The sequence below is a fragment of the Rattus norvegicus genome, chromosome 2 (assembly GCF_021556685.1).
Source record: "Rattus norvegicus strain SHRSP/BbbUtx chromosome 2, alternate assembly SHRSP_T2T, whole genome shotgun sequence".
NCBI classification, from domain to species: domain Eukaryota; kingdom Metazoa; phylum Chordata; class Mammalia; order Rodentia; family Muridae; genus Rattus; species Rattus norvegicus.
In genome coordinates, this window is record NC_141535.1 from 186,625,817 (window position 1) to 186,633,463 (window position 7,647).

Sequence of the window (7,647 nt, forward strand, 5' to 3'; positions counted from 1 at the left end):
AAAGGGATGGTTAAAGCGATAGCTCAGTGGTTAAGAACATTGGATGCTCTTGCAGAGGACCCAGGTTGAATTCCTAGTACCCCCCATTCCCAGTTCACAACCATCTGTAACTCTAGTCTGAGGGCATCCAGCATTTTCTTCTGGCCTCTGTGAGCATGTAGTGCCTAGACATGCATGCAGGCAAAATATCTGTACACATAAACTAAAAATAAGTGGGTCTTTTGAGAAAAAAATCTCAGAAGGAATTAAAGGATCTCTGTGGGGCCCTGAGCTAGCTTTCAAGAGAATGAGTTGCTATATGGGAGCAAGCCCAATCTTTTGTTCTTAAATTCTCTCTCTCTCTCTCTCTCTCTCTCTCTCTCTCTCTCTCTCTCTCTCTCTCTCTCTCGTGTGTGTGTGTTTTGGGAAGTGTGCATGTCTGCCATGGCCATTGTGTGGAGGTCAGAGGTCAGCATGAGGTAGGCTTGGCAGAGTGTTTTTACCTGTTGAGCCATTTAGCTGTCCCCAAGTCCTACCCTTGGATTGCTCTCTGTTTTCCTATCTTGTGAACACATCTGTTACATGGCCTTTCCATGAATCATCTACTGGAAAGTGATGTAGCCCAAAGGGCCTTTGCCAGACTGTACCACACTGCTTGGAATGTCAGCTTTCAAGATCATGAGCTAAATCAATTTCTTTTTCTTTTTTTTTTCTTTTGTAAATTATTTGGCCTCAGATATGTTGTTATAGTAGCAAAAAAGACAACAATTTGAGAACATTTGAATAAAGTCACCTATTTCTAAGGATCCCCTGTGTCTAGTTTCCTTCCTGCTCTCCACTGGGTGCATTCTGCATCATTAGCTCTTCTCTGAAGCCAGAAGCCCCTGTGGTACTTCATCTAATGGTGGCCATTCTATTCTGGTGTTAATAAAACTTTGTGCTGGTTCCTTTAATACACTTTTCTCTAAGTCGAAATGTCACAGGTCAGTCTGTCCGCTTAGACTATAGTTTCTCTGCAGACTTAGTTTTATTCATGTGTACATGTCTGTGGGAGTTGGTGCCACATGTGAGTGGTGTCGGAGGAGATAACAGATCTCCTGGACCTGGAGTCACAGGTGGCTGTGAGCTACCTGACATGGATTCTGGGAACAGAACCCAGGACCTCTGGAAGAACAGTACATGCCCTTAACCACTGAGCTACCTTCCCAGCCTTCTCCATAGTCTTTTTGAAGAATAGATTGCATTTCCCTAACCGTGGTCAAACTTCTTTAGTACTATAGTTGTCCCATAAATGTGCTTCCAAGTAGCATCTTTGGTACTTAAAAAAAGATTGCCCTAGCAAGCACAAGGCCCTGGGTTTGGTCCCCAGCTCTGAAAAAAAAAAAAAAAAAAAAGATTGCACGTTTTAAAACTACAGTACATGCTACAAACAGCTTTTAATCCTATATGTCTTAAAAAGCTGCTCCTTCACCCCTTGTGTGTCATGTCTATACTGAGGCTGATAATTTCCTAGGAATTGAGATATAAATATGCGTCAAATGAGTCCATGCAGATAAGAATGACACCTGTAATTCTGGAGCACGGATCAAATAGCCAGCCTGTGGTCTTCATATTTCAGGGTATATGCAATCCCCCTATGGAGCTGGAGAGAAATCCATGCCCCAATATGGCAAAGAATGGTCTACCCAGAGCCCTGAACCCATATGACTGAGCAGTCCCCTGGGGCTTCGTGGCACCCGCTCCGTTTCTGGGGAAATGTGCAGAGTATGTGGCCTTTATGACCCTGATACATGAGTCTCTTTGGAAAGTGGCCATTCTCAGACAACAGGCAAGCTGATGAGCGAAGGCCCCAGAGTGACTCAAAGGCAGAAATACCTCAATATAAAAATATTCCCTAGCCTGGACAGTTTCTAAATTGTATACGAGTTACTCTGGCCTCCATGCGCGTGGCATAGCAGGTGGGGTGTCTGTGTTTGTTTATTCCTGGCTTGTGATTACTCAGAGGGGCTGCATTTGTCACACCCTGTCTCCTCTGTGACAAGGACCTCTTAGAACCTAGCAACTTCAAGGCTGAGACTCTTATAGACTGTGAGAGACCAAGGGACTCCTGACCTTCCTGGGAGGCTGGGGAAAGGAGAGTAGCCTGGGCTAGGTGGTATCTTGTTAACTGTGGCTGCCCCAGATGTGTGTTGGTGTTCTTACCAACTCTAGCGCCATCTTGGATCCACCCATTGTGGGTGGTAGGTCTTGCCTATGCTGTGTCTTTTGAGTGGGAATGGAAGGAGGCCTTGTCTAATGACATACAGTTGTGGGAAGACACTTGGTATACACGAGAGAACACATAGAAATGCTGTCTCAGAATCCCCTAGACTAGCTACAGGCTCTGGGGGAAGCCAGTTAAAGGGCCAGGGCTGGCAGAAGGAATTACCCACCCAAAGTTTTGAGGAAATTCCAACCAAAGAAGTAACCCAAATAGGCTGCCAAGGGAGTGGAGTTAAGAGGAGAACATAAGGCCCAGGCTCCAGACCTTAGTCCCCCGATGGCTTTAGAAATCCTTGGGGCCTCAAGTGACATAAAAGACTATAGCTGTGGCACGTTCCCAGGGACAGACAACGGGGGCAGATAAGCCTGCCCGGTTACCTCTGCTGTCCGTGGATTCTCCACTTACTCTTGGTGTGACCCTTTGACTGACCTGACCTTGGATTTTGGCTTTCTACACCCATGCCACCATATGTTTGTCTTTACACCCCAGTCTTACTTGATTGATATGATGACTCTGAGAGGAAGGTAGAATTAAGACTTACTACTTCTGTGACACAGATGAGAAAAGTGGGGCTCGGTGATGGGAGGTGACTTATGGGATGGCACTTGTGTAAGGTCACGGAGCCAGTGAGCGATGGACTGACTAGAACCCAGACCTTCTGACTCTGTTTCTAGCATTACATGTTGGTTATATCTCAAACATCCAGCAGTTGTGCTTTCTTTAGTGTCTTGTGTTTGAGCATGCATATGTAGAGTAGGAAAATGTATGGTGATATTTAACACATATGCTATATTATAGAGTATAAGAATCCTGTATTTTAGAAGGGTAGAAAATTGAATATATTTAAAAGCCACATGGACTAACACTCATTGACAGCTGGGTTCACAGGGATTGTTATGTCATGCGAGCATTTGACATTTTTCCATAAGAAAGTATTAAACATCTAAAGATAATGGCATATACCTCTAATCTCAGCACTCTGGAGGCAGGGGAAGGTAGATCTTTGTGAGTTTGAGGACAGCCTGGTCTACAGAGCAAGTTCCAGGTCAGTGGGGCTACATACACTGCCTCAAAAAACAAAAAAGTCGGGTTGGGGATTTAGCTCAGGGGTAGAGTGCTTGTCTAGGAAGCGCAAGGCCCTGGGTTCGATCCCCAGCTCCAAAAAAAAGAACCAAAAAAAAAAAACAAAACAAAACAAAAAAGTCAGGGTTCAAGAAAGTTTTGTCTAGTAGTCTTGAAATGAGGCAATATAAACAGGAAGCTGTTTGGGTCATGCTACTTCCCATGGGTGGCCTCACCAGAGCCTGTGGGACAATGACAAGGGCCTGGATAACTCTGCTTCTGAGATTTCAGCAACAGTAGCACAGCTTTCCAGCTTCCTTCCATAAGAGGTTGTAGTGTGCAGTCCAGACAATGAATTCAGAGATGCGCCCATTCTGTAACCTGGCTCTGTTTCTCACAGCTTACATCTGGGGAAGAAACTTAATGCCTGGGTGTCTGAGTCTTCTCTGTATGGAAGGACTAAGGATGCTCCAGTGCTGGCTTCTCAAGTGACACAAAGCACACCTATAGAATGCATAGACAGGTGTACTCGTGTGTACTAGCAGAACATATTGAAGCCTGTAGTTGGGCAAGTGTTCCTCCTATCCTCATCTTCCGAGACATAGTGCAGTCTAAAGTCTTGGTGCCCTGCATCCCTCATTTCTACCTTTGACTCCGTTTCTGAAAATGGCTGGATTTAATGACTTCCTGTCTCCTCTGGGCAGGTGTGATTCAGAAAAGGGGAAATAGCTCTGGCTTCTGTTATGTGGAACAGGAAACAGAGAGGTGGGCAGAGTGAGGTTAGGTTTGAGAGAACATTTGACTCTGAGGCCAGCCGCAGATGGCTTTGTGACCCCTCGCACACCACCTGCCTCAGCCGGCCCACCTGTCATTTCTCTTGTAGGGATTCAGAGCAGGTTGTTTGTATATTAAGTTCTTAGGATTTTGAAATTTAAACATTGTCACCACACACGTGATATATAGACTATGTAGACAATAATTGTGACTATAAATGGTGGCTATTTCAGAGGAGTGTCCTTTAAGGCGATCTTTCACTTTCTTCTTTCTTTTTGTGGTTTTTGGTTTGTGGTACTAAAGGTCGGACACCTAGAACCTGCTTCATGCTAGGCAAGTGCTCTATCACTGAGCTCCATAGCCCACTTTGGAGTGCATGTATGATTAAATTTATATGCGTATAAACATATGTATTCTTATATACTTACTTAGATGTATGTGGCTTTTTATCATTTTATATTGAATATCTATTACTTACATAATCAGGAAAAACCTCTCTTCATGGCATAAAGAAGCATATATTAAGTCTGGAGATGGTGGTCCATGCTCTCATGCTAGCTCTTGAGAGACTGAGATAGGAAGAGTGTGAGTTCATGGCCAGCCTCGGGTATAGAGTGAATTGTCCAAACAAACAAACAAACAAACAAACAAAAGTATATTAAGAGGTCTGAGAATGTGGCTTAGGTAGAATTTTGAATGCACAAGGTTCTGGGTTTGATTTTAGCATCACGTGTGCGTGTACACGTGCTCGCGCGCGCACACACACACACGGTGCATTAAGTATACAGACTTATATATCTGTATAAAGATATTATTTTTAAAGGAAAAAAATGCAAAATGCCTGAGATTGTCACCAGTCTCTTGGCTCAGTGGCCCTCGAAGCCATGTATTCAATGTTTACACTGTTTTGCCATGATTTTATTCTGGAGCTTTTTGGTTGGTTTATCTTCCTAAACAGATCGCAGCTAGGAGAGTCTCGAATGTATCCAGAGCTGAAGCAACTGGTTTTCTGGGGACAATTAAGCAGCCTAACCACCTATTTTCATAGGCTAATTTTCCTTCATTTTAAACAAGTTATTCAATGCACTGCGTCTGTCTCCCATGTTTGGACTTGCAGCTGACTGTGGTAACCTCAGACCACAGAGCCTCACAGAGTGCACTCCTGCCTGTGGCAGCCGAGGCCATCTGGGCGGTGGCTCCCAGAGCTGGGTTATATGAAAGGGTGAAGGTTGAAGAACAGCAGTGGAGGTTGGAGCAGGCTCTGGGCTCATAGGGCATCCGCCCCGGGGCAGGTGAGGGACCTGGGCACATTTCCTCCACCGTGGCGCTTTGCCTTCTCTGAATGGTGTTCTTGAGAACAGAGTCACAACTGAGCACAACTCAGTTCCCATTGTTCTGGGGCAGACAAGGACTTTGTGGAACTACCTGCTCCTTCACCCCTTATAGATTCAGATGAGGCTCCCACTCCCTTCCTCACACCCCTGAAGCAATATCCCACTGCGAATTTCTCCTCCTCTTCCTCCTCTTCCTCCAGTTTCCTCTCTTGCTTGTCTCAGATCCCCAAGTGCTGCTGGTATTTCAAATGTACAGACCATGATGTCTGGATCTAAGAATTAAAAAAAAACCATATATATATATATATATATATATATATACATATATATATTAAACCTTATTATTAAAAACTCTTCAAATAAATAAACACATCACACACTAAAATTAACCACACCCCCAAATCTGTGCAAACCTAATAACTTTATATGTAGGGAGACTTGGTATTCAGTACAGAAGCTGTGAAGTTCCACATTATGTTTTACACTTTTAATATCAAGTATATTTTAATGCCCTCATTTACCACCAAAACATCTTATATCCTCTTTCATGTCCATTGCTTGCATTTTTCTCAGAACTCTCTTTCTCATTGGAAAATTTTATCCACGAAAATGCATCAGATTCTATGCAGCTAAGAGCAGGGACAGATCCTTTTCCAAAATGAGAATATATGTAGATAGTGTGCCATTTTATTTAAAATTGCAAACTAGACTTTAAAAAAGTAGGTGAGACTAAAAATCATTCAGCCGCCTGCACTCTGGAGAGACAAAGGTAGACTGCTCGGTGCTGGCCCAGGATGCAGGAGATGCTCAGCAGGTACATGCTTCCGCAGGCTGAAGCTCCCTGGAGAGCACGTGGCTTTCAGTGATGTCAGAGGGTTAGGGCGTCACTGCAGGAGCAGCCTTCTCATATCTATTCCCACTCAGCTTTCAGCTTTATCACAGAAAAGAGAATACTGATTGTACAGATCAGGAGACCCACCTTCTCAAAGGGCACAGTTGGGTCCTTTATTTTTTTTTTCTTTAAAAATCAGAAAGTGTTTAGTTAATTGATGAGAGAAAACTGGTCCAAGAATGGCGGGCAGATTCTGCGGAGTGAGAATCAGAAGCGAGGGGCTCCATAATCATCTGGCATCCGCTCCATGTTGTATCTGTGGTTAGAAATGTACATGATTGGGACACCAGGGATCTTCCGGATTCTTTGAGGTCACGGTCAACTGTGGCCACAATGTAACACTTGTGCTGAGTTATCCTTTGTACCAGGCAGTCATCGGTATAGGTTCCTTTGTGTGTGCATGGCAATCGGTCAAATCGGGGATCCTTGGTGATTCTTAGTGCTACACGATACTTCTGCCCTAATTTCTCAATTTCAGCCATTACACAATACAAGGGATACACTTGGCATACAGACAGTCCATCATTGACTGCACTAAGTCCAGTTTGGCTTTAATGGAAAAGTTGATGAAGTTGGTATCCACAAGGATGTGGTAAGGTGGACCCGGCTGTGTATTACACTGGAAGAACAAGCAGGAAGGATGCTGGGGATTTCTCTTTTCTTCAGCGCACTAGGATCTTTCTTTTCTTTCTTTTTAGGCTTCAACCTATCCTTTTCTTTAAGTCACTCGTCTGCGAGACTAAGCATTCGCTTCATAGTCGCATATTTCCTTGTTTTCTTTTGCTTCCCCATGTTCACGATGCCCACAGTTGGGTTCTTAAAGATGTATTTGACTTCAGTTTCAAGTAGAATTGCACAGTGAGTACTGATGAGGCCAGGGGAGTGATGACAGCAGGTAATGTCACAGACACGGTTTGGCCATGCTGTTCACAAGATAGCCAACTCCTAAAAGCACTTCACTGAGGCCCATATGTATGCTGGGAAGTAATGTGTCCTTAAGCCTTAGCTAGAACCAGCACTTTGTGCACTGTGGTCAAAGGGGTGAGCAGTCACAAGCACAAGTCCTTGTCAAGGAGAGAAAGGGAAATGGAGCCCTCACCTCCAGAGAAGTCTCCGTTTGCTCAGATTGGAAACCAAATCCCTCCAAGGAAAGAGCAAACAGAAAAGAGGAAGGGGCCTCTTCTTGAAATTCTTATTAAGGTTGGCTCCGTGTGTTACTCTCGCTTGAGTTCACTCACAATAGGGAAAAAAATTACCAAAATGGTCATTTAGCACTTAGTACAACCACAGTAGCAGAGGACAATTTACAGTGTTCTATGCTCTCACTTGTGATCAAATACCCA

General features: G+C 44.1%; 1 pseudogene; it reads right to left on the reverse strand.

The window, feature by feature from the left end:
• Window positions 1-6,511: 6,511 nt before the first annotated feature.
• Fcf1-ps4 (Fcf1 rRNA-processing protein, pseudogene 4) lies at window positions 6,512-7,100 on the reverse strand (annotated as a pseudogene).
• Between the last annotated feature and the right edge of the window lie 547 nt (window positions 7,101-7,647).